At 41.1% G+C, this 18,764-nt stretch overlaps 1 protein-coding gene across 3 annotated transcripts in view; it reads left to right on the forward strand.

Annotated features, from left to right (window-relative positions):
- fbxw8 (F-box and WD repeat domain containing 8) overlaps positions 1-18,764 on the forward strand; it is a 161,081-nt gene that overhangs the window by 111,955 nt on the left and 30,362 nt on the right. The window lies entirely within an intron of this gene.

Raw genomic sequence — 18,764 nt, forward strand, 5'->3', positions numbered from 1 at the left:
TTTTTATTTATATGGCTAGTCCAGTTAAGTTTCTGGTCAATGCTACCCCCAGTATATTGATGGTGGGGGAATACAACGATGGAACGCAGTTGAACATCAAGGAGAGATATTAGTTCTCTCTTGTTGGAGATGGTCATTACCTAGCATTTGTGACATGAATGTTACTCGTCGCTTTTCAGCCCACGCCTAAATGTTGTCCAAGTCTTCCTGAATGCGAACATTGACTTCTTCAGTATCAAATGCATTGCAAATATTACTGAACACTCTGCAATCATCCCCACTTCTGACCTTACAATGGAAGGAAGGTCAATGATAAAGCAACTGAAGATGGTTGGGCATAAGGGACAACCCTGAGGAACTCCCGCAGTGATGTCCTGAGCCTTAGAGGTTAGGGCTGTTATAACCATAACTATCTTGCTTTGTGGCCCTTTTTGCCCCAATTCCCATTGACTACAAATTTGCCAGGGCTTTTTGATGCCCTGCTTGGTCAAATGCTTCCATGATATCAAGGATGGTCACTCTCACCTCAGCTCTTGAATATTCAGCTCTTTTGTCCATGTTTGGCTGTAATGAGGTCTGGAGCGAAGTGATTTTGGCAGAACCCAAAATGAGCATTGGTGAGCAGGTTAATGCTGGATAAATGCTGCTTGATAACACTGTCAGTGACACATTCTGTGGTTTTCCAACAATGGAGAGTAGACTGATAGGGCAGAAATTGTCTGGATTGGATTTGTCCTGCTTTTTGTGGACAGTACATACCTGACATTTTTTGCATTATCAGGTAAATGTTCTGGAGCAGCTTGGCTATGAGTGCAGCTAGTTCTGGAACACAAGCCTTCAGTGCTCCAGCCGGGATGTTGTCAGTGTCCATATACAGGCTGAACCAAGCCATACATAACCTTGGAGTCCTGTTTGACCCAGAACTCAACTTCATTCCATCACCAAGTTTGTTTACATCCTTTACAATGTTTTTATCACTTTTTGTCAGTCTCCCATTTTTCATCGAACATATTGGGCACAATTTTCTGGACAACGTGCGGGCTTAAAATGGCGCACGCTGATGTCGGGCGAGCGTCCTGACATCACCGCAAGCCATCGCGAAATTTAGCTGGGCGGGCACACGATGAAGTGTGACGCGCGCCCATCATTAATTAAAGAGCTTGTTAAGGCCTTTAACTCAGCAATTGACACCAATTTTGAGGCGCCTGTGCGATCTTCAGCTCGGTGCATGGGCGCAACGGGCAGGCGGGTGATTTTTTAACAAAACCCATCCACGGGCGAGATACGTGGGCTCAGTGGGGTTGCCAATGTTTTTTGTGAAGTATTTATTGCAGCAAGTGTTTTAAACTTGCCTGTGTGATCGGTAGCAGTTCAGATCGATTTCCAGCAGTCCTCTGTACTATGAAGCTTCAGCTCAGCACTCTGCAGTCAGTGATCTTTATCGGGCGTGCAGCTTTCCAGAAGCTCCATTTAGCCTGGCTTTGGGTTCTGACGTCTTCACTGGAGGCAGCTCCTCTGAGGATGAAGGGAGGGCTAGAATAAGGAGGAGGCCAGGACTGGACAATCAGCCTCCAGGGGAGCCACCTTTGGGAGGCCAGGCGCAGGCCCAAGGGGCGCAGGTCCAAGAGGTTGTCCAGGGTGGGAGGGGCCACAGAAGACGCCACTATCCTGCTGTCAGGGTATACAGGCGGAGAAGCAGCTACCTCAATATGACTGAGGTGCAGTGCCAAAGGAGGCTCCCACTGTCAAGGGAAGCAGTCAACTACATCTGTCAGATGATTGGCCCTGAGATATCTCCTAACTGTGTGGGTGGACACCCCATGCCAGCATCTCTAACTTGCCCTCCACTTCTACGCATCTGGCTCCTTCCAGGGCTCGATGGGTGATCTTTGTGGTGTCTCCCAATCAGATGTCCGCACTTGTGTCAAGCAGGTTACAGATACTCTGTTCAGATGTGCATTGACCATCATGCACTTCCGCTGGGACCAGGCAAGTCAGCCTGACGCTCTGTCCTGAGGTTCATGCCATCACTGACATTCTGCCTGGATTCCTGCACCACAGTGACCAAGTGAAGCACACTCTCATGCAACCCTGCCAGATACTCCCGCGCACCCAGCCGCTTGTCCTACAGCTGCTGCATGGCTGACATCTCCAGAGGTGGCACATCACAGCCCGACTCAGCATGTACCTGGTTCCCTGTAGTCCTCCGGTTGTTGGCGCCATCGGCACTCTCTGTCCATGCCGTCTCCTCCAGCGATTGTGAAGTGCCCTCTCCACTGTGCCCCGGGATACTAGCTGACGTTATATTCCCCACCGATGTGGTAGTCAATGCACTGGTGCCTGGCTCACTGAAATGATGTGATGCTCGTGCCAATTGACGCCCCTCAGGTGTGGAAGCGGGACTCTGGACGTCCTCCTGGCGGCCATGTAGTGATGATGCTGAGATTAACAACAAGTGCATCAGTTAGCGTTCAGTCAGTAACACAATTCATCCCTTTCCCCCCAGGCTCATAATGTGCTCAACCTTCAAAAGCCTAAGGAGACGGGTATTGGTGGGGTGGTAAATAGTCAAGAGGAGGCCCAAACATTACGCGCGCATACAGACATGCTGGTCAGATGGCCTAAGGAATGCCACATGGAATGTTATGTGGATAAGTTTGAGGTTAAGCACTTGGGCAAAACAAACAAGGTATGGGAATACAGGAGAAATGGTAAGACCATGGAAAGTTAGGACGATTACAGGGATCTTGCTAAGATAGCAGAACAGGAACATAAGGCGTTTCTCAAGGTAAAAACCAGACTTGCCTTTATTAGCCGAGGAATAGAATGCAGGAAATGGGAGGTCATGTTGCAAGTGCAGAAAACGCTGTCGAAGCCACAGCTACACTTCTGCATTCAGTTGTGACCTGCACTTCATGGGAGGGATGGCATTGGAGTGGAGAGAGTGCAGAGGTTCCTGACCAGGATGCATGCTGGCCTGGAGAGTTGGAGTTATGAGGAAACATTACATACACTTACGACATTTGCTGTGGAGCACCGGAGATTGATAGGTCAAATTATTGACCTTCATACCATTATGAGGGGCATAGACCGGGTGGACAGAAGGCAACATTTCCCCTTGGTGGAGAGATAACTAACGTAGTGGCATTGATTTATGTTGAGTGCCATGAGGTTGACAGGTGAGGTGCTGAGGACCTTTTGGACAGAGTAATGTGGGACACACTGGCTGAAAGCGTGGTGGAGGTATAAACCCTCCTAAGATGCAATAAGTATTTGGATGTGCAGCAGCAATGCCATGGCATGTTAGGCCATGGGGATAGTGGTCAGAAATGGGATAAGGTGACTTTGGAAGGTGCTAGAGACGTGCAGCCTCAAGGGACCGAGGGACCTTTGTGTATGACCCACATGTTTGACTGTATCAGTGTATGAATGAGCAGTGTTGCTGCATTAGCGATTGCAGCAATCATCAGTGCTTTGGATGGTGGAAAGACAGAGTGGATGGAACCGTGGGCCTCAAATACCTGGCCGCTGCACCCCAGCCTCACCGACACCTGCCAACCTGGCCGCTTGGCTTCTTTCTAGCTCCATGTCCTGTTCCTCGAAGTGGGTCACTGTGTGCAGCATAGCCTGGCCACCACCAGTGCGCAAACACTCTTGGGTGTTGTGCTCAGTTTTCGCCTGCAGAACAGAGAACACCATTTACTGAGGCTGATCGCTCATATACTCTGCACGGGCATGCCGCACCCCAACCACAGTGGCCCATCTGAGGTCTCCAGCGGCTCCTGTCCACACTACTGATGATCAGTCACCAGAAGATGGTACGGCTGCTCCCAACCCCCTCCCGCAACGGCCACCTTGGACATATTCGGCGTCTGTCACTTTCAATAACACAGGGGTCTTAGCGCCCATGGCGAGGAGGTGCAACTAGGTGCGGCGCCAAGGCCAGCAGATGGCTCTTGGCTACGACACCTTGAGGTTCCCCTTCCACCATCTCATCACCATCGATAAGACATGTGTTGGAGTTCTGAGTACGTACCTAGCTGCCTCTCCTGCAGGTTGCTCCCAGACCACTCAAATGTGACAAACACCAACATATGCTGTGGGGAGAACCCATCTTCTCATCAACCACTAAGGCTGATGTGAGCATGGTCACTATCTGTTTGCCCAGCTAGCGTGCACCAAATGCCCAATGCAGTAACGACACTAAGACATGGGGGGTGGCCTCAAAGGCTAAGGCTACCTGCTGGGTTAAATGGCCAAGGTCAACATGGTACTCACCCTTCCAGCGTGCAGCAAATCATTGAAGCGCTTGCGGCACTGGGTCCCTGTTCGACGGACAGCATCTTGGGAGCTGACCACCTCCACCACCTCCTGCCAGGCCCGCTTCGTGACGTGGGGGGCCCTCCTCCTCCCATCCTCGGGAAACAGGACCCCTCCATGTGCTGCCACCTCCTCGAGAAGGGCAGCCAGGCAGGCATCAGAGAAACGAGGGGCACATTGGCTCCCCACTGGCCTACCCTGCAGCCTGTCCTCCTCCTCTGGCCTGCCCTCCTCCAGAGCCTGCTATGCAGACCCCCTGCACCTATAGCTGGCCATGGTCATCAGCCTAAAGGAGGCTGCCTGGCCTCTCTTTATACAGACTGCTGGTACCCCATTGGAATTGGTCTGTACACTCCCACCGCAAATTTGAAAATCCTGCTCTCCATGGGAGTGTGAAATGCGCTGGGCGGGCCTTAATTGGCCCACTCGCGCAAAATGGCGGCACGGCCCAGTTCGCCAGTGGCTCCGTGCCTGCCTGCGATTGGGTCAGGCCCACCCACCCGACAAATGGAAAATTCTGCCCATTAACTCCAACTTGTTCAGATTTCACCTGACCATATTCTATTCTGCACTGAGTCCCAATTGCTCATTACCTGACCCTCACTGATCTACAATAACTTGCTGTACCCCCAATGCATTGAATTTATAATCCTCCTTATCGGCAAATCTTTCCATAGCTTTGCCTTATTTTAGCTTTGTAGTATCCCCTCTTGCATTCTTCTTTCCTCCAGCTTTGCTATTTTGTGCATCCCAACTCTGTTTGCCTTATGAATGCTTAGAAATCCTTCAACGGAGTCAGCCCTAGTCTCTGCAATTCTCTCACTAAACCCCCCCTCACTTCTCTCTAGACTTTCAAAAACCTTCTGAAAACCAAATTTTCACTTACTCACCTCTGATGCATTTTTATTGTTCCTTTATTATTCTCCCCTATCCCCACCACATCATTAAAACCCCTTAAGATGTCTACCATATTGAAGGTGCCCTCTAAATATATATTACATAGTGTTACACAGAAACAGGCCATTTGGCCCAATGGATCCATGTTGGTGTTTCTGTTCCAGATAAGCCTCCTGACACCCCTCAAATCCTAACCCCAGTGTCATATCCTTCTATTCCTTTGTCCCTCATGCTTATCTAACTTTCCCATTAATGCATCAGTGCTATTTGCTGCAACCTCTCTTACCATCCTGAGTGAAGAAGTTTCTCCAGAATTTCCTACCTGATTTATTAGTGGCTATCTTTTTCTTATGGCCCCTAGTTTTGTCTGCCTGTAAGTGTCTGTCTACCCTATCAAACCTCTATAAGGCCACTGCTGAGCAGGCGAGGGCTCCTTTCTCTAGAAAAGGAGTTGTCCTTTTCTAGAAAAAGGAGCCCTCGCCTGCTCAGATATAATCTGTCAGTTCGGGTATCACTCTAGTATAACATTGTTTCACCTTCTTCACTGCCACTATGTTGTTTATATAATGCAGAGATCAGAACTGTTCACAGTACACCACCAGGGATCTGTACAAGTTTAATGTAATTTCTCTGCTTTTCATTTCTGTCTCTTTAGAATTGAACCCGAATGCTTTTTTTGCATTTTAAAGATCTTATTAACCTGTATACCTGTTTCCACCTTCATATCCCTCTGTTCATCTACTCTATTTAGACATTTATTTCCTTGCACCAATCCTTGTGGAACATCACTATCCACCATTTATCATCTGTGTAGCTATCTTTAACTCTTCTCTGTTTTGTAACCAGCTTGCTATCCTTTCTGCTACTGGTCCCCTGACCCTCATATTCTGATTTGAGTCATGAGTCTACTATATGCAGTACCATCTTGAGGGCCTTTTGAAAATCCAAATATCTTGTGTCTACTCCGTTGCTATTGTCTATCCTTTCTGTTATTTCTTCAAAAAATTCAGTAAGGTCAATCATGATCTGCCCTTTTGAAATCCATGCTTTTTTTTATTATATTTTCAATTTCTTTAACACTTTCTGTTGAATCACTGATTAAGCATTCCATGATCTTTTCCATATACTGATGTTATGCCAACTGGCCTAAAGTTCCTTGGATTTGTTCTATCTCCCTTTTATAATGTAATTATCATATTAGCTGTCTGCAAGTTTTCTGGCACTGTTCCCTGTCTGAATAATTTTATATCTGTGATTGTGCTTCAGCTTTCTCTTCCCTAACTTATTTTGGTATGCATGGATCCATCCAGGAGGTTTATCCTCTCTAAGTTTGACTAGTTAACCAATTATCTCCCCTCATCCCATTCTAGCTTAAATATCTTAATTTTTTAATATATCTTTTCTTCTGGTGTCATGTCTGTCATGTTAATCTCCCTGGTAAATACGCTGTAATTATTTATGAGTTTCACATATATCTCTTAGTGGCTCTATTCCTGTTGTGAGTTTTCTTTTGTGATTTATGAGTCTATAGAATGCTTTACTATTTATTTTTATGTTTGTAAATAATTTAATTTTGTAGTATATTTTTGCCTTCTAATTTGTGCTTTTGTCTTCTTTCCAAACCTTTTTATATTCCCATATGTCATTCTCTCATTTGTCCATGTACTTAACATATATCTTTTTCTTTATTTTCAGTTCTACCCTTTTTTTTTATTCATCCATGGTGTGTCATTACTAGCTAGTTTGTTCCTAGTCTTGGTGGGATATATCTCTACTGGACCCTATTGATCACTGAAATGTTTCTCACTGCTATTTTATGTCAGTAAATTTTTTATAGTTTATTTTCCTTAGTTTTATTCTTATCCCTCAAGATCAGCTATTTTCAATTTATTATTTTGGTCTTTGTCTTATTTATGTCATTCTCAGTAAGATAAACATTTTTACATTGTGATCACTGTTGCCTAGATGTTCTCCTACACTTGCTTCTACATCTCTTCTGGTTCATTTCACCTTACTAGATTCAGCAATGTTCCTTCTCTTGTTGGTCATTTTATACTGGGTAAGGAAGGAATCCTCCACAAATTAGAAAAAACTCCATAACCTGTGTCATCGCCCTTGACATTCAATGGCATTATCATTACTGTATCATTTGAGATTTTTTTGCCTCCAGTTCCCTTGTTTTATTTTGGATGCTATGTGCCTTACTGCCCAGGCAGTATATTTTGTCTTAAGTAGTTGTACCTTTTACTTAATTATTAGCATTTATTTTATACTTCTGTTTATTAACTGCTATTTATGTTAGCCTTGCTACTTACCTTGGTCCGACCATTACTTTCATCTATGACTTCTTTTACCTTCAGACATGCATTAATTTAACCAAATCCCTCCCCCACTCTCAACTCATCCTACTAGTTAGTCCTATCAACAGCCCTATTTCTACTTTCCACTATGACACAGGTCCCACTCCTGGTTCAGGTGGAGTCAGTCCCATTAGTTCACCTCCTTCCTTACCCAGTACTGGTGCCAGCGTTCTGTGAACTGGAAATCCTCCTTCCCACACCAATCTTTCAGTCACGCATTCACCTTTCTGATCTGTGAATCTCTATGCCAGTTATCATGTGGCTTGGGTAGTAACCCATAAGGTCCTCCAATTGTTATTTTGGTTCCTAACTTCTGATTTTCCCTTGAGTGGACTTCTTCCCTTTTCCTCCCTGTGCCATTTGTCCCTTTAATTCCTTTCCATTTGCTGCAGGATATCCTTTACCTTTGGACCAGGTAAACAGCACCACCCTTCTGGACTCTTAGTCATGACTACAGAGGGTGCTATCTATCCCCCTAATTATCGAGTCCTTTTGACTACAATCTTTATATTCTGCTCTCCCCCATCCCCACATCCCCCCTTCCCACCACCTTTTCCCCCAGACTGCCTCCTGCTCCACAGTGGATTGAATACCTTCCTCTACACTACTGAAGTCACCAATTTTCTGGCTGTCAGCTCTGCAGCCTGCATCCTTATCCTCATGAGTAGCAAGTACATTGTACCTGTCGATCAACACCAGTATCTGCAGGATCTCTTTCTCTGTCACTCCTTGGTTACCCTTTTCCTGTTGACTAATAATCACACACTCCCCTTCCGACATCTGAGTTTTCCTCTGAATTATGACTGTGTCCTCTGGCAAAAACTATTCAGAAATTCTTCCCCTTCCCTTATATGATGGAGTGTCTCTAACACACATTCAAGCTCAAAGACTGAGCCAAAGTCACTGAAGCCACAGAGACAGTTACTGCAGATGTTATAATTTAGGAGAGTATCACTGTACACACAGTTCCACATATTACAGTCCTGACACATTGCCTCCACTTCCAATTTTTTTTATTGATGAGTATTAATTGAGTTCCAAATATGCAATTACTTGAGTTTATATTCAATTGATGCCTTTAACTTGGTTTCATATTAATTTGTGCCTTGTATTTTTTTGCTTATTGCCTTCTTTATTCTATTATTTCTTTGACTCCTCTTTATTATTTGCATATACCGAACAATACACAGTTGTTAACGTAGGTATTGGTGACTTCAGTAGTGTAGAGGAAAGTATTCAATCCTCCAACATTTTTACGGTAGGTATTGATGCCTCCAGTACTGTGACAGTAAATATTGATGCCGCCAATGGTAGTGGTACTAGCTCATTTACTTTATATTCTTGCCATTGAAGTCAGCAGTGCCACCAGCACCACATAAGTATGCCTTGTTTTCTTGCCAATGCAAGTCTATTTTGCCAAATTCAATCATCTAACATTGTCCTCCTATGAGCTTCAACACATAGAATATGTGTTTAATGATTGTAATGCTATTTTAAAACTAAATTTTCCCCAGCTGAGCACTCGTGGTATTTTCTATTTTGAGAGCTTTATCATTGTTTCCTTTTGTTGACAATGACATCATGATGCTGTTACAGTCCCCACATTTTCAATTGACTAATGATATTTGTTACATATTTCATCAATATCCAATATCTAATTCTATCCATATTCTAATTGACTGGCTATTACATTAAACTATTAAATCATTAGAAATGGTGCATATTTTATATTTTGTTACCTTGTTGACATGAATCATACAGTGCAGTTTAGTCATTTTCAAAAAATCTATTTAATTGACTTTGTCTTTAGGATTGTTAAAACAGTTTACAACTTTTAACCAAAGGAAAATCACAAAAAAGAATCTTGGGCTGTATTTTCGGATTCCAGCAAATATGAGCTAGCAGTAGTTCAATTTAATCCACAAAATCCCCACATTTATAGTCTGGAACACAAGTCTCACCTAAATCATAGAAAATTTTTAGCACAGAAGGAGGCCATTCAGCGCTTTGTGACTGAGCTGGCTCTCTGCAAGAGCAGCTCAGCTAGTTCCACTCTCTTGCTCTTTCTCTAAAACCCTGAAAAACTTTCCCTTCAGTTAATTATCCAATACCTTTTTGAAAGCCATGATGAATCGGCATTCAGCACACTCTCTTAGGCTGTGCATTCTAGAACCTAACCACTTGCTGCATAAAAAAGTTTTTCTTCACATTGCCTTTGATTCTTTTGCTATTAACCTTAAGTCAGTGTCTTCTGGTTCTAGACACTTTCTCCATTGGGAACAGTTTCTCTCAGAGTACACTGTCCAGACCCCTGATAAATTTGACCACTTCTTTCAAATCTCCTCTTAACCTTTTGTTCTCTAAGAAGAACAGCTCCAGTTTCTCCAATCTATCTACGTAACTGAAGTTCCTCATCCCTGGAAATATTTACTGCACTTCCTCCAATGCCTTCACATCCTAAAGCCATGGTGTTCAAAATTGGCCAGCTGAGGCAAATCAGTGTTTTATAAAGGTTCACTTCCTTGCTTTTGCACTCTATGCTCATGTGACACCTAATAATTTTACAATGAAAATTCAATGATAACTATTTTCTTGTAAAATATTGAAGACTGAGGTACATTGCATGCAAATCACAACCACCATTGTCTAGCTTGTCTGATTTCTTTCCCTCAAAACATTCCTTTAGATAACACATATTCATTTCACAGCTGCTTACTCATTCGTTAGAAGCATGGAACACAATTGCAAGGCTGATTTATCCAGTGGCCTTTTTGTAGGAGATAGTCACAGTGAAGCAGACCTAATGATGTTGTGTTTTATGCATACAGCACACACATAATCCACTAAAACACTTAAGTTTCTAATCCTTTGTGTTGCTGGTATATCATGCTTAATTGAGATTTGAAAGTACAACCTAACAAGTTGCAAAATAGTTTTAACTTTAAGATATTTGACCCTTGGCAAATGGGGACTATTGGCTGCTGAAGATCGAGACTGTCTAATGCAAGTGAATGCTGGCACAGATTCACTGTGCTGTGGTCAAGGTAAAGTGTCTAAAGTAAGTTGCCACTCAAATAACATGAATTATTGCTTCTAACATATTCCTTTGTGCATGTGTGCATATATCAAAACAATAGTTCGATAACGGGGTTTCATAGTATAACATTTTATGGATTTGATACACTTTTCTAAGTGCTATATATGCATGAATAATTGAAATTATCAGGCAGGGCAAGTAAAATTAATGTCTTGTTTGGTCAGCATTGGGAGGGAGAAATAGGCTCTGCTACTTAAAGCATTTTTCATCTGTCAATCACCTACACTGAGATGGCTAATGTTTTAAATTTCTCATTATGATTATAACTGAATCTAATGCTGAAGCTCATTTGGGAGTTGTAAATTAGTCATATCACTTCAGAAATAACTTTTGTTCTTACTCCGATTGTGCCCCTATTTCCAGAATGTAAGTTCTAATTGTTGTGAAGTTATCTTCAATGCTAGCTTTTGTCTACCAGTTACTCATAATTATTATGTTGCTAAAGCATCCTGAATTGTAGCCATTTCATTCACAAATGTCACTTTTGTTGTGAAGGGCTATTATTTTAATATAAAAAAGAGAAACAGTACAAAGAATCAGGCAGAATGCTATGGTTTTGTACCAGGTTTAGCAGGTGTCAGACAAGTAGTCTAGCATCCAAGTGATGAAGTTGATATCGAGGGAAGTGATAGAAACATAGAACTGGATGCCAACAGCCACATAGAAAAAGTGCCTGCAGGTCACTGAGGGGTAACATGCAGGTGCAGAAGAGCAGGGGGCTCCAGGTGGATCTTTAATTGACCATATAACAGTTATTGTGGAGTAAGAATAAAAGTAATTGCTAGAGATGCACTGATTGTATTAAGGAAAGACAGAGTGCCTTCACATGAGGGGGTCTATGGAGCTGGACAATGGGGGAGAAGTAGAATGGAGCAGCCACCTGAAGACTATCTAAACCACAGAATACACGAGACCCAATTCCTTAAATAAAAACAGAAAATGCTGGAAAAACTCAGCAAGTCTGGCAAAATCTGTGGAGCGAGAATTAATGTTTCATGTCCATGTGACTCTTCTTCAGAGTCATACGGACTCAAAACGTTAACTCTCTTTCTGGTTCCACAGATGCTGCCAGACCTGCTGAGTTTTTACAGTGCTTTCTGTTTTTATTTCAGATTTCCAGCATCTGCAATATTTTGTTTTTATTTTGGACCCAATACCTTGCCTGTTTGGCCTACTTATATCTGGACAAGGAATCACAGCTTGTAAGTTTACAAAAGTTTCATTTGAAACAGAAAGAAGGTACACCTCTCAAACCTGGGGCAATTTAGCAATCCTCACAAAAATAACTGTGGGTCATCCGCAGAGCAAAACAAATGATGCATTAACTACACCTAAAACTAGGAAAGGCTTGGAGATATCCATACATATTCCCTGCCCACCCTCAAAACCAAAGATACTCCTCAGCCTAACCTTAAGGGACAAAACCTTTTGAGCTCGCCCCAACAAGGTCCAAGCACTACCTCATGCCAGTGTTCAATGCTAACTCTCCCTTTCCCCTCGTGTATCTTGAATCCTCTGATGAGGATTGATCCTGCTTCTGCTGGTTACTGTCCCTGCCATAATGTGAAGAGCTGGTATATATAGATTTATAGGACTTCAATGTGTCTGAAATGACTATGTAACCTATAAATCAGTAAGAATACTGCAGTATGTATTCTATAGTGCAGCAACCTGTGAAATAATATAAACCAAAGATCCTTCAGAATGAATAATTTGTATTCGTTAACTGTAAACAAAATGGTGCTCATGTTAATTTCTGACTAATTACTCTTGAATACAATTGCACCATTTATTTCATGTATTCTTGCTGAGCCAGTTTTGTGCTACAGTCTCCTGTCCACTAGAACCTGATTTGAAATGACCTGAATCTTTCACTTGGAATCCCTCACAGCAATCAAGGTAAAAGATCTTTATCCCATCTGTCTTCTGTCTGAGTTATATTTGATTCAGGCCTCAGAGGTGATGCACTATGCTTCCCCTACACTCCTAGTTACTTTCTTTAAACAAATTTCCCAAGTGACATTGCACTATTGATTAATAATGCACATTGTAGATTCTGAAATGCCACTACAGGTTTTTATTCTGATAAAATTCCTGCAACTGTTACTTTTTTGGCAACCAGCAAGTGAATATCACATGACTTTTGTTTTGAAGTATGATTATATTTAAATACAGTGTTCAGTTTTCTGTTTCTAAAATACTTTTCTAACTTTCACCTTGAAAACTGTGATCATGGACAATCATTCTACTGTGCTACAGGACTGCAAGGCCACAGGCCAAGAGATTCCAATTCGCAGTGGAACCCTGAGTCTGACCAGTGTTCTCTCTAGGGAGAAGGTGTAAAAACTGTACGATAAATCATCTCAGGCTCTCAAAAAATGATTTATAACATATTTATGAGGAAAGGTATTTCAATCACACAAGTTCATATATAATTATGATGCCTTATGGTCAGGATCTAATTGCACTGAATTATAATTATTGTTAATCCTGTTTTTCATTTGAAATGTGTTGCAGAAATTCATTCTAAAAAGTTGCACAGTGTTGTTAATTTAGTGATGGAAAATGCCTTATGATATTCTGGACTTCTCCATTGCATTTATTACGATTTTTTAAATTCACAATTATTGTTAATAGAAAAAAAGAGTGGATGTGATTAACAATTCAGCTTATTCATTACTGTATTAAAATTTGTAAATGTTTTACTTGTTACCTGTCCCAACCCCCTCATCCATGCTTATCATTTGTAATCTACATAATAGGGTGACTGTATAAAGCTCTCTGTAGCTGCAATCAGTGCAGCACTTTGGTTTACTTATCATTATATATACTACTGAACCACTTTACTAATGCCTCTTGGATCAATATGCTGTGTTTTTAATTGTATTAATACATTAACTGAGAGTGATAGTGTTACTCACACCTTGAAAGCTACAATATCCTATTTCCAATAATCAGCTCTTCTATTTCAACTATAAATTCCACATGTCTATAAATTTCACATGTATACCAACAAATGTTAACAGTTGGCTTTTCTATCTCAAATGATAATGGGGAAAGAGCATTAACATTTGAATGAGCTTCAGATACTTAATCCAAAATCCAAATAATTAACTGTAATACCCTATTAAAATCAGTAGCAGGTTTGGGAGGAGAGAGAAAAGCCACCAGAAGGCAGTATTATATTTCATTATTCTGTACTTTCTTGGAGGGATTGCACAAAGTAAGCAGTATCTGATTAACACCATAAGCAGTATCAATACAACACCATAGCTATCTACTACCAGGGTGAGGAATCATGCACCCTTCTAGACCATCAGGTAATATTTGGTATAATTATATAATATTGTAGTAGCAAGAAAAATAGATTTAAATATTTATCACTAGATCATCAGGGTTCTTAGCGCACAATGCTGAAAGGATAATTTTTACACATAACTAATGTAGTTTGTTGTGAAACAGAATTTATGAACATTAAGTACAACTAAATGACTCAATTAATAAATATACAGATAGGGAAGGTCCCAGTTTTGATCCCCAGTCTAAACTATCTATTTCTAGCTGAATTGGGAGAATCTATACTTTGCATCAGCATCATTGAGCTAGGTGGGGGAAAATAGCCTGGTTCCCACTGTTCATCTTTTCCCAGTGACTTGCTGGAGTACTCGTGGATGAGTTGTAAGGCTAACAGAATTGTGGAAATGCCCCCTCACCTCATGAAAAGAATAGTCTCCTGACACTCACTGTCCAGACTCTCAGAAATTGGCTGGGGAAGGTAAGTAAAGAAATGTGCGAAATGTATCTTGTTATTCTGGAGCAGATTTAGAAATATGTACTTGCAAAAAGAAATAAAATAATTCATAGAATTTTATTATCAAAACGTGGTTCCAGTTTTCAGTAATTCTCAATTTAAGATCTGATTACAGAGCTATTCCCTGTTCTCTGTATAAAACAGTTAGATTGATGTATCTCCAATACAGAAAAACACTGGAAGACTTGCAGTCCATCCACACATTCTGAAATTCCCTTTATTGAAATGTGGAATTGATGTGCATATTGGCAAATGAATGGTCATGTACTGTGAAACTGTATATCTACATCACCAAAATCAACTATTTCCAATTGTGAGATGTTACCATCTCCAAATATATTTCATTCACATGCTTATCACTTCAAAATGTGACTTCTAATGTAACAGAAACAACTTATCCAGAATTCCACTGCTCAAATCTTAACCGTATAAAGCCATCAGAGATGTTGCTGCCATCCCCTAGACCTCATTTGTCAATGCATTCATTTAAAAAAAACCCAGTAAATGCTAGAAATACTCAATAGGTCAGACAGCACTTTTAGAGAGAGAAAGAGTTAGTGGTCTGGATTTTGACTACCAAAAAGTGGTAGCCAATGTTGAAATTTCAAAGCAGGTAGCTCGAGTTGGAAAATTTCCCAACTCGCCAAACTCACCTGGGCAAAAAAAATACACCAAAACGCATGATTTTTGTTCTGGGGTGGGTAGGTGCAGGACAGAAGTTGGGCTTGCCAACCCCAGAAGCAGCACATAAGCAGCCACATTGGCAGACAAGTGCCAAGGCGGGTTATTTAGAAGGTCCACCTCAGTTCTTGGACTTTGTTACAGTTGTTTTAGAAGTTGTTTGGCTCTCTAGTTCTCTCACCCGCCACCTACCCCCTGTGGACCCTCCAACCCTCAATGCCAACATACCTCCAAATGCCCCCCATACCCTTCATGCCACCTCCATAGCCACTCACCCAGTATCTACCACGGGCAGACCTCTGGAGCCATATGGAGATGACAAAAAACTCCTAAACAATCTAGTTCAGCTGCCATTCCAAACACCTGATAGTGAAAAAAACTCCCATTCATAAAACGCATTCAAAATTTTTATATCTAATCAAGTGGATAATCTCTTATAAAAACAAACTTCTATTCAAACCCACATCAAAGACAGCTAATCCTTTAATAACTTATTTAATCTGTCAATTGAACTGTGAACTTGGAACCCCCTATTGAGATAATAGCTTTTGAAACTCAGCCAAGCATTCATAATAGTCATTGGGAAATGTTGACAAGGACCTCTACTGAAATTGCATTACCTCGTGCTATTTTTTTTCCTAACTTAGGCCTGTCAATGAAAGAAAATTAGCACAGGGTGGTTTTTAACATTTACTTAACCAGTGTAGCCTGCTTTTCTTAAATTTAAAAAATGGAGCATTTAAAAAAAACTTCAGATCATGACAGCTATACAAATCTTACCTACCCTTCAAGAGTGTTAACGTCAACTCATCAATTCATGACTCCCTCGCTGCAGGTTAAGGCCCTTGCATCAGCAAAAGCCCTGCTAAGTTCAGGTTTCCTTCCTGTGTGAATCCCCTAAAATTGGATCTGCCAGGTATGAGGGTGGGACCACCATTTTTAGAGGCTCGTAAGCATTTCAGGTTGGTGTTTTTTCGTCAGAACTGGAAAAAGTTAAGAGACGTAACAGGTTTTAAACAGGTACAGAGGCAGGGAAACTGGGGGGAGGAAGAAAGAACAAAAGGGAAAGTCGATGATCGAGTGGAAGGCAAGAAATATGAAATTACCAAAGGGATGATGGCACAAAGCAAAAAGAGATTGTAATGGGACATGTAAAAAAAAAAGTAGGTCTAGAGAAGGTGTACAATAGGCAGAATGGAGTTGAGGGGTTGGGTCATGCAACAAGCAAAACATTTATAAATTTGAAGTCTAAAAATGGATTAGTAATGCACAAATGAAGTTAACTAGACCCATTCTTCTTTTATTCACAATAAATGTGAACTGAAAAAATCAGTTTACAATGAAGAAGTCTAGAGGATCATAAGGCATTCTCCATCATAAAAATAGCAACTGTGCAATTTTTAGAATAAATGCAGAAAGTGGGTGAATAGTAGAACCTTTAAATATTTCTTTTTCATCCAGACCCAAATTCTTGAATTCGCATAACACATTTCAAATGAAAACAGTAATTATGATCTGTAACTTCAGAAATCTTGTCCTTATTTGTAAAATCATTCCCTAACCCTATCTCTGCTGCCTCTACCAGCCCTGTGTCTCAGCAAGCACCCTCTTGATCATGTGTTTTCAGACTACTGTGAGGGACTAAGACCTTTCACTGTATATTTTTTATCAAATACATATCTATACGCTTATTGCTATTTCTAAAAATTTAAAACTGAACAAAGACCTTTAAAATGGATGAACCAATGTCTGACCATGAACCCCACCCCACTGAACAAAATAAGCTACTTGGCAGTTTTGGGTAAACTCTCATCTCGTTATCTCTGAGGAGCCATTAACGACCACATGTGGACTGTACAGGCCAACTTCAAAGAGAGCCACACAAAGGCCATCTGCATGTAATAACCCAGGCTGGCCAGAAGGAGATGGATTGTCTGCTAACACAAAGGCCCTGCAACATTCCTTCGAATTCCTAATGGCTGGAACATTTAACAGTCTTTGGAATCCAGACAATGGATACACATCCTTTGTCAAAGACCTGGCAGAGAGGTGGGAGTCATGTGACATGGGCCTCTGGCTTGTGGAACAAGTAATTTTGCCTTGCTGAACTACATAGTTCTTCTGCTGTTAACCATCTGACCAGCAACGTCACAGGCAAGGAGCTCTACCCAGATGGAATACCTGGCCCCCATCTACACTGCTGCTGGAAACTCTGTACCATCACCTTCAAGACTGATTCATCTCTGCATGCCTATCTCATTGTGTGAAGTCCACACCATTGGAAAAGTGAATGCTACAACATTGATTTTCAGCCCACCAACTTCCAAGAAGGAATACTTAATTGGAATTTGTTTCTGGGCTCTGGAATTCACGTGATCCAATATTTCTTTTCTCTGTGGTCTCTGTGCTATAAAACTTTCTTTTCTCTCTCTCCCTTTACTATTTATTTTAGAAGGCGATGTTGAGACCCTCTTGTGTTTTGAATGTGTGCAAATAAACTAACCCTTTGAGTTCATTCTACCTTGAGTTTGCTGTGGGATTATTAATAGAAAATTGGATCTAATAAAACTGAGGGGTTGGGAAATATGCCACCACGTGTAAAGAGAGAAACAAATCAAAAGATCTTTTTGTTTATGGACGGATGGTGAGAGGAGAAAATAGTGTTGCTTAAATTAAACCCCCTCCTGTCGTAATACTACTATGTGCAACCACCTCTTTCAGTCAGTCATTGGTGGCAAAGCTTTCAACTGTCATGGGATCAAGATGAAGAATGTTAGTTAGATGAAGTATCAGTAGTGTTCCCAGATAGATCTGCCTTGCTTCACCATTTTAAAAACTGCTGAACACCTGCTTCTTAGCTCACGCCTCCATTAACATTTTCCCTATTCTTGCTCAGTTTAGGATCTTGCGTCGCATTATAGGCAGTATGTAAGTGAAAATTGCTGTTGTTGGTCGGCAAATCTGCCATATGTTTGGAAATGCATGTCTGAATACCGAGTCTCTGAAATTATGCCTGGAATACTAACATTAGAAAACTTAATTTATTTTATCTGAAAATTCTCTCAGCAGAAACATTTATAATATTTAAATTGGCTATTAATACAGCAATAGAGAGTGGAATCCTTGATAGATACACGAATTTATACAACAGTATTTCACGTTGTAATTTCAGGGCCTAATAAAAATAAAGTGAGAATCACAACTGAATTTTAGCAGGGCAATCTGTGACCTTGTCCAGATCAAAGTATATGCAAATTTAGGATCCACAACTTACAGCCCCAAATTTACGATTTGCGAGGCACTGAGGTTGCTGATTGCTACTATTTGCGACATGCAATAATGTTAATGTTAGTGGAAGTTACATAGTGCTTTCATCCTTGAACGCTCAAGGTGAAAGTTTCTGCCCTTAACTATTTAACATTTCACTACCACTTTTTTACAGCTTTATTCAGTCATCACATGAAATAAATCTGTAAATTACCAAATTGTTGAATTATAATGGATAATTTGAAAAGTGTTTAAAAAGTCGATTGTAATAGGTTCCTTAACCTTTGCGTAAGAGAACTATATGTATCAAAGAAGAATGAAACCTTGAATT

The sequence above is a fragment of the Carcharodon carcharias genome, chromosome 13, assembly GCF_017639515.1.
Source record: "Carcharodon carcharias isolate sCarCar2 chromosome 13, sCarCar2.pri, whole genome shotgun sequence".
Classification (NCBI taxonomy): Eukaryota; Metazoa; Chordata; class Chondrichthyes; order Lamniformes; family Lamnidae; genus Carcharodon; species Carcharodon carcharias.